General features: G+C 22.8%; 1 non-coding gene across 1 annotated transcript; it reads right to left on the bottom strand.

The window, feature by feature from the left end:
* Positions 1-5181: 5181 nt before the first annotated feature.
* LOC123303507 lies at positions 5182-5300 on the bottom strand. Its single transcript, XR_006535624.1, has one exon. It is a non-coding gene; the product is annotated as a 5S ribosomal RNA (ribosomal RNA).
* Positions 5301-9853: the final 4553 nt, after the last annotated feature.

Genomic DNA, 9853 nt, shown 5'->3' with positions numbered 1-9853 from the left:
AAGTCAAAGTACCATGTAGAAAACACATAAAAATTAAATAGTATTTCTAATTTACTGTCGTAGTAAACATGATTTATTTTTTCAATTTCTATAATATATAAAATAATAAATTATAAATTTAATAATAATATTTATTTTATAAATTAAAATATATTTAATTTTTTTATTAACAATTATTAATAAACATAGTTTAATATTAATTATTTCAATCATACAAAACAATAATATTTTTAAGGTAAACTTAAAAAGTATATATTTTTATTTTTTATTTAATATCGATTTATTATAAATTATTAGTATATAAATAATTAAAAAATTTAATATATAAATATATATATTATAGTATAAGATTTCATTTTTAGAAAAACTTTTTTTGTCAATAATGAAAACGTATTATTATGAAATGTGTTAATCGAACATTGACAAAATATATTTCATTAGAAAATACTTTTATTTATGCATTAATATCAATAATTAACTATTAAATTAATTTTTTCATAATTATATAAAGAAATTTTATACTGATATAAGTATTTATATATTATAATATTTATTTTAAATATAAAAAAAATTTATGACAAAATATATTATTAGAGTATTTGTTGAGATTAATATAAGATTATTTTAAATAAGAATTAATTTATATAATTATTAAAATATTATTAATTTTATGTTATGTAATTTTAATAAAAATAAATAATAATAATAAATATAAAAATTTTTTAACAATTTAAATTTTATATGATCTAAATAATTTTGTTAAGTACGATATGAGAAATCATTGTAAGCTTCGTTAAGAAACTTTGTAATATAAAATAATAATAATAATATTAAATATATAAATAAATAAAATAAATTTGATACATATTTTTGGTTCATTCTGTGTATAAATCAAAGGATACCGAATAATTGGTAACGGATGCGATATATTATAGTATCGAGTATTAAAACATAATATATAAATTTATCTTGTTATTCAAATTTTTTGTTACTTAACTTATGTATTTAGAAAATTTATAATATTATTTATATAATTGACATAAAATCTTATAAATTGAAATTTTATTAATATGTATCAAAAGAAGAGAGTAACGTATTGATATAATATCAAAGGATACTGATTATTTAAATAACGAATACGTCATATATTGTTTGTGTAACAAAGTTCACTTGGCCATCTAGTTGAAAATAACATTTTCAATAGAAAGTTTATATGCTTTTTTTTTTCTTTAATTATTAAAAAAATAAATTGAAATTTAATTCAATCAAATTTTATAATAATTTTTAAAAAATTTTTCCTTTTAAAAAATATTTTGTGATGTTGTGATAATATGTATTAATACAAGTGCATCCTGATACTTTTATCTCTAGTAAAGGTATGAGTATCATGAACAGTTTTGTTATCTAATGATATTATTTTGATAATATTTTGTGTATATTCTTATAATATTTTGTCTAAATATCATCATAATACAATATTATTTTGATAATATTTTATGAATATTCTTATAATATGTTACCTAAATGTCATCATAATATGATGAATTATTTCCATAATAACATATAAAAAAGAAAAAAAAAAAAAAAGAATCATTAATTTATAATTATTTAAATTGATTCTTTAAAAAAATATTATAATATATTATTTATAAAAATAATTTTTACTCTTATTTTAAATAAATTTGTGGCCTTTTATTAAAAGGCCTATGATCGATGTATTATTATTATAAAAATTAATGCAATGTTTTTAATTTATGCTTTCTTTTCAGTTTTCTTTGGTAATAACACTGCTTGAATGTTTGGTAATACACCACCTTGAGCAATTGTTACACCAGATAATAATTTATTTAATTCTTCATCATTACGAATTGCCAATTGTAAATGACGTGGAATGATACGTGTTTTTTTGTTATCACGGGCAGCATTACCAGCTAACTCGAGAACTTCTGCAGCCAAATATTCCATAACAGCAGCCAAATATACTGGGGCACCAGCACCTACTCGTTCAGCATAATTTCCTTTTCGTAATAATCTGTGAATTCTTCCAACAGGAAATTGTAATCCTGCTCGGCTTGATCTTGACTTTGCCTTTCCCTTTACTTTACCACCTTTACCTCGTCCAGACATAGCGAATAAATTTATTTAATTAATATTTTTTTTTGTAAATATAATCACACAGATGTGTACGTTACGGGGATTGTAACATAAATGTTTAAAATGTTATTTGGGTATTTTAATTTATAATATTTATAAAATATAAAACTTTAAAAATAAACCAATCACCTTATAGTATTATTTTCAGCCAATCAGAGAGTAGTATTCATTTTTATTGTTATATCCATCTTCGCGTATATAATACGCTAGTTGTATACACGACACGCTCATACATATACTGACTGGTGTTCTGTAACTATCTGTGTATATTAATTGTTTGTAACAATGCCACCAAAAACAAGTGGAAAAGCAGCAAAAAAAGCTGGCAAAGCTCAAAAAAATATATCAAAGAGTGATAAGAAAAAGAAGAGGAAGCGCAAGGAATCATATGCAATTTACATTTACAAAGTATTAAAACAAGTGCATCCTGATACTGGTATCTCTAGTAAAGCTATGAGTATCATGAACAGTTTTGTTAATGATATTTTTGAACGTATTGCTGCTGAAGCATCACGTTTAGCACATTATAATAAACGTTCAACAATCACAAGTCGGGAAATTCAAACCGCAGTTCGATTATTATTACCTGGTGAATTGGCAAAGCACGCTGTTAGTGAAGGTACTAAAGCTGTTACAAAATATACAAGTTCAAAATAAATAAATCGAAAATATTATTTAATTGATAACATAAAAATACATCAACATATAAAAACGGCTCTCTTTTTAAGAGAGCCATCAAATTTTTTAAATAAGAGTAAATTATTTTTATATATACAAAAAAATTAAATAAACAATTATTAATATCATATTTAATATAAAATTTTATATATTAATAGCTTGAATATATCTATTATTAGTATATCAATATTATTAATTTTAAATATAATAAAGGATATCGCGGAATATATATCGTAAATCAGTGTAATGCAAATGCATTACATTACCTTTATTATTTTCATTTTACATTTACTACTTGTTTATGTACGCTTATAATTATTAGAAAAATATTTTTAATAATTTTAAAAAATAAATGAAATAATAAAAATTTAATAATAAATTATTTATTGAAAGTATAAAAAATGGTATAGCAAAATCTTTATTTTCTTTGATTAAGGCGAAATGTTTTATTAGTTATAAATTCGATAATCTCCTATCGATACTTGTTACTCTTAACTTGTATATATAAAAAATATAATAGTATATTAATTTATAATAAAATTTTTTCAAAAATTCAATAAGTTATTGTAAAATAAAATAGATAATATACAAATTATAATTTATTATTGCAGATATATTACAATAAAAAAAAAAAATAAAAATATTTGGTAATGTATGTTATAAACAAAATAATTTGTTGTAAACAAATTATATAATATGTTATATTTATTAACAAATTTATTTACTCTTATATAAATAAAATTAGTGGCTTCCCAAAAAGGAAAGCCTGTTTAAATTTATCGGATGTATTAAATATTCTTTAATAAATTTACTAAATATTTTAAGTAAATTATTATATTTTCTTAACCTCCAAAACCATACAAAGTACGACCTTGTCGTTTTAATGCATATACAACATCCATAGCTGTAACTGTTTTACGTTTTGCGTGTTCAGTATATGTAACAGCATCCCGAATAACATTTTCAAGGAATACTTTAAGTACACCACGTGTTTCTTCATAAATTAAACCAGAGATACGTTTTACTCCACCTCGTCGTGCTAAACGACGAATTGCAGGTTTTGTAATACCTTGGATATTATCACGCAAAACTTTTCTATGACGTTTTGCACCCCCTTTTCCAAGACCCTTTCCACCTTTTCCTCTGCCAGTCATTTTAATAAAAAATTATTTACAATATTTTAACGAACGGATAACACGTGTGTTAACCTCACAAGTATTGTAATGTATGTGAGCGCCGGTACAATTGTGCCTTTTTATATAAAGCATTAAAGATTTTTTAAGCCACGCCTATACAATTTGATTAGTCCATACTCTGATAGCTATCCAATAGGATATGACAACAAAAATTTTGAAATTTCATATAAATATAAATACAACACATTTATTTCGCATTTAAACATTTGACTTTGTAGTATCAAATTGTCGAATATAATTTTTAAAATTGTGTGTTTTTTTGTAAAAACATTATTATTTGAAAATGGCTAGAACCAAGCAAACTGCACGTAAATCAACTGGTGGTAAAGCACCAAGAAAACAATTAGCAACGAAAGCTGCACGTAAAAGTGCACCAGCAACTGGTGGAGTAAAAAAACCACACAGATATCGTCCTGGTACAGTAGCTTTACGAGAAATTCGTCGTTATCAAAAAAGTACTGAATTGTTAATTCGTAAATTACCATTCCAACGTTTAGTACGTGAAATTGCACAAGATTTTAAAACCGATTTACGTTTTCAAAGTTCAGCTGTTATGGCATTACAAGAAGCTAGTGAAGCCTATTTAGTAGGTTTATTTGAAGATACCAATTTATGCGCAATTCATGCAAAGCGTGTTACAATTATGCCTAAGGATATACAATTGGCAAGACGTATTCGTGGAGAACGTGCATAAGCGTTTTAAATGACAATTTAAAAAAAAAAAAACAAATAAGAAATATTTTCGGTCCTATATATAGGACCAACATATATTATTAAATAAGAGTATATTATTTTTATTAAAAAATATATATATATATATATATATATATATATATATATATAAATATAAATTATTGAAATAAAATTAAACATTATTAAAATTTTGTTATAATTATAAGCGATTGCTATTTCTAAAAATAAATAAATTTCATAAAATTTATATTATTTTATATTCATTTGAAATATTAAAAAAACTTCTCGCTTTAAAGTAACCATGATATGAGTTATAAATGCAATAAAATTTTATACAAAAAATAATATTTATTTGTTGATGAATAATATAAAAGGTTTACATTTCTAAATAACATATATTTATATATGGTGTGTAAAAAAAAAGAAAAGAAGAAAAATAATTTATATTTTTAATATAAAAAGGCAACCGCACACAGTGTTCCCAAGCGGTCACCCATCCAAGTACTGACTGTGCCCAATGTTGCTTAACTTCGGTGATCGGACGAGAACCGGTGTTTTCAACGTGGTATGGCTGTTGCCAGTAATAAATGAAAATTTTTACAAATATATATTTTTCATAAATATCATTAATATTAAAGTATATTATTAAAATTTTCAATGAAGTAATCAATTTAAATATATACTTATTTATTATACCATATATTTTAAATAAAAATGCAACCGCACACAGTATTCTCAAGTGGCCACCCATCCGTGGTACTGACTGTGGCAAATGTTTCTAAACTATTATTTTATAAAATATTTATACAAAAAATAATTTACTCTTATCAAATATTAATTTGTGGCCTGTATTAAGGCCTATGTTATTTTCATTTTTTAGCAAAAATAATGAAATATTTCAATATATTATTAAAGTAACAGATCATTTCTTTTTTGGTGCTGCTTTTTTAATTTTTGTAGGAGATGATTTGGCAACAGAAGCTTTCTTAGCTTTTGGTGCTTTCGGTTTACGAGCAGGGCTACTTTTGGCAGCGGATTTTGTACTTTTTGCTGGTTTTGCTTTAACTGGTGCTTTTTTTGATGCCGCTGATGATTTTGCAGTAACTTTTTTAGCAGCAGTTGATGATGATGGAGTCGCTTTTTTTGCTTTAGGCTTTTTGGCTGCCAATGATGTAGTTGTGGCTTTCTTTTCTTTTGGTGCCCGTTTACTTTTAGCACTCTTTGCTGAACCTTTTGCTCCACTTTCTTTTTTGGATACTTTTGATTTAGCTGAAGAATTAGATGAAGCGGAAGCAGCCAATTTGAATGAACCAGATGCACCTTTACCTTTAGTTTGTACCAAGGCTCCCTCAGTTACAGCAGCTTTTAAATATTTTTTAATAAATGGTGAAATTTTATCAGAATCCACTTTATAATTTGCAGCTAAATATTTTTTAATTGCTTGTAATGATGAACCACCACGTTCTTTTAAATTTTTAATTGCGTTAACAACCATTTCTGATGTACGTGGATGTGTTGGTTTTGAATGTTGTTTTGTACGTTTAGCACCAGAAGCTGTTGCTTTTTTTGTTGGTGTTGTAGAAGCAGCAGTAACCGCAGTTGCTGCAACAGCTGTAGAATTTTCTTCGGCCATATTTTTTACTTTATAAAAATAATGTATTTATTATAAATATTTAAATGATAAAATATAATAATTCTATCAAATAAAAAATAAAGGTTTTCAATTATATCATTATTCACAATAATATAAGTCCCTATGTAAGTCAAAGTACCATGTAGAAAACACATAAAAATTAAATAGTATTTCTAATTTACTGTCGTAGTAAACATGATTTATTTTTTCAATTTCTATAATATATAAAATAATAAATTATAAATTTAATAATAATATTTATTTTATAAATTAAAATATATTTAATTTTTTTATTAACAATTATTAATAAACATAGTTTAATATTAATTATTTCAATCATACAAAACAATAATATTTTTAAGGTAAACTTAAAAAGTATATATTTTTATTTTTTATTTAATATCGATTTATTATAAATTATTAGTATATAAATAATTAAAAAATTTAATATATAAATATATATATTATAGTATAAGATTTCATTTTTAGAAAAACTTTTTTTGTCAATAATGAAAACGTATTATTATGAAATGTGTTAATCGAACATTGACAAAATATATTTCATTAGAAAATACTTTTATTTATGCATTAATATCAATAATTAACTATTAAATTAATTTTTTCATAATTATATAAAGAAATTTTATACTGATATAAGTATTTATATATTATAATATTTATTTTAAATATAAAAAAATTTATGACAAAATATATTATTAGAGTATTTGTTGAGATTAATATAAGATTATTTTAAATAAGAATTAATTTATATAATTATTAAAATATTATTAATTTTATGTTATGTAATTTTAATAAAAATAAATAATAATAATAAATATAAAAATTTTTTAACAATTTAAATTTTATATGATCTAAATAATTTTGTTAAGTACGATATGAGAAATCATTGTAAGCTTCGTTAAGAAACTTTGTAATATAAAATAATAATAATAATATTAAATATATAAATAAATAAAATAAATTTGATACATATTTTTGGTTCATTCTGTGTATAAATCAAAGGATACCGAATAATTGGTAACGGATGCGATATATTATAGTATCGAGTATTAAAACATAATATATAAATTTATCTTGTTATTCAAATTTTTTGTTACTTAACTTATGTATTTAGAAAATTTATAATATTATTTATATAATTGACATAAAATCTTATAAATTGAAATTTTATTAATATGTATCAAAAGAAGAGAGTAACGTATTGATATAATATCAAAGGATACTGATTATTTAAATAACGAATACGTCATATATTGTTTGTGTAACAAAGTTCACTTGGCCATCTAGTTGAAAATAACATTTTCAATAGAAAGTTTATATGCTTTTTTTTTTCTTTAATTATTAAAAAAATAAATTGAAATTTAATTCAATCAAATTTTATAATAATTTTTAAAAAATTTTTCCTTTTAAAAAATATTTTGTGATGTTGTGATAATATGTATTAATACAAGTGCATCCTGATACTTTTATCTCTAGTAAAGGTATGAGTATCATGAACAGTTTTGTTATCTAATGATATTATTTTGATAATATTTTGTGTATATTCTTATAATATTTTGTCTAAATATCATCATAATACAATATTATTTTGATAATATTTTATGAATATTCTTATAATATGTTACCTAAATGTCATCATAATATGATGAATTATTTCCATAATAACATATAAAAAAGAAAAAAAAAAAAAAGAATCATTAATTTATAATTATTTAAATTGATTCTTTAAAAAAATATTATAATATATTATTTATAAAAATAATTTTTACTCTTATTTTAAATAAATTTGTGGCCTTTTATTAAAAGGCCTATGATCGATGTATTATTATTATAAAAATTAATGCAATGTTTTTAATTTATGCTTTCTTTTCAGTTTTCTTTGGTAATAACACTGCTTGAATGTTTGGTAATACACCACCTTGAGCAATTGTTACACCAGATAATAATTTATTTAATTCTTCATCATTACGAATTGCCAATTGTAAATGACGTGGAATGATACGTGTTTTTTTGTTATCACGGGCAGCATTACCAGCTAACTCGAGAACTTCTGCAGCCAAATATTCCATAACAGCAGCCAAATATACTGGGGCACCAGCACCTACTCGTTCAGCATAATTTCCTTTTCGTAATAATCTGTGAATTCTTCCAACAGGAAATTGTAATCCTGCTCGGCTTGATCTTGACTTTGCCTTTCCCTTTACTTTACCACCTTTACCTCGTCCAGACATAGCGAATAAATTTATTTAATTAATATTTTTTTTTGTAAATATAATCACACAGATGTGTACGTTACGGGGATTGTAACATAAATGTTTAAAATGTTATTTGGGTATTTTAATTTATAATATTTATAAAATATAAAACTTTAAAAATAAACCAATCACCTTATAGTATTATTTTCAGCCAATCAGAGAGTAGTATTCATTTTTATTGTTATATCCATCTTCGCGTATATAATACGCTAGTTGTATACACGACACGCTCATACATATACTGACTGGTGTTCTGTAACTATCTGTGTATATTAATTGTTTGTAACAATGCCACCAAAAACAAGTGGAAAAGCAGCAAAAAAAGCTGGCAAAGCTCAAAAAAATATATCAAAGAGTGATAAGAAAAAGAAGAGGAAGCGCAAGGAATCATATGCAATTTACATTTACAAAGTATTAAAACAAGTGCATCCTGATACTGGTATCTCTAGTAAAACTATGAGTATCATGAACAGTTTTGTTAATGATATTTTTGAACGTATTGCTGCTGAAGCATCACGTTTAGCACATTATAATAAACGTTCAACAATCACAAGTCGGGAAATTCAAACCGCAGTTCGATTATTATTACCTGGTGAATTGGCAAAGCACGCTGTTAGTGAAGGTACTAAAGCTGTTACAAAATATACAAGTTCAAAATAAATAAATCGAAAATATTATTTAATTGATAACATAAAAATACATCAACATATAAAAACGGCTCTCTTTTTAAGAGAGCCATCAAATTTTTTAAATAAGAGTAAATTATTTTTATATATACAAAAAAATTAAATAAACAATTATTAATATCATATTTAATATAAAATTTTATATATTAATAGCTTGAATATATCTATTATTAGTATATCAATATTATTAATTTTAAATATAATAAAGGATATCGCGGAATATATATCGTAAATCAGTGTAATGCAAATGCATTACATTACCTTTATTATTTTCATTTTACATTTACTACTTGTTTATGTACGCTTATAATTATTAGAAAAATATTTTTAATAATTTTAAAAAATAAATGAAATAATAAAAATTTAATAATAAATTATTTATTGAAAGTATAAAAAATGGTATAGCAAAATCTTTATTTTCTTTGATTAAGGCGAAATGTTTTATTAGTTATAAATTCGATAATCTCCTATCGATACTTGTTACTCTTAACTTGTATATATAAAAAATATAATAGTATATTAATTTATAATAAAATT

This window comes from Chrysoperla carnea, assembly GCF_905475395.1.
Source record: "Chrysoperla carnea chromosome X unlocalized genomic scaffold, inChrCarn1.1 SUPER_X_unloc_1, whole genome shotgun sequence".
Classification (NCBI taxonomy): Eukaryota; Metazoa; Arthropoda; class Insecta; order Neuroptera; family Chrysopidae; genus Chrysoperla; species Chrysoperla carnea.
This window is presented reverse-complemented; position numbering and strand designations above follow the sequence as displayed.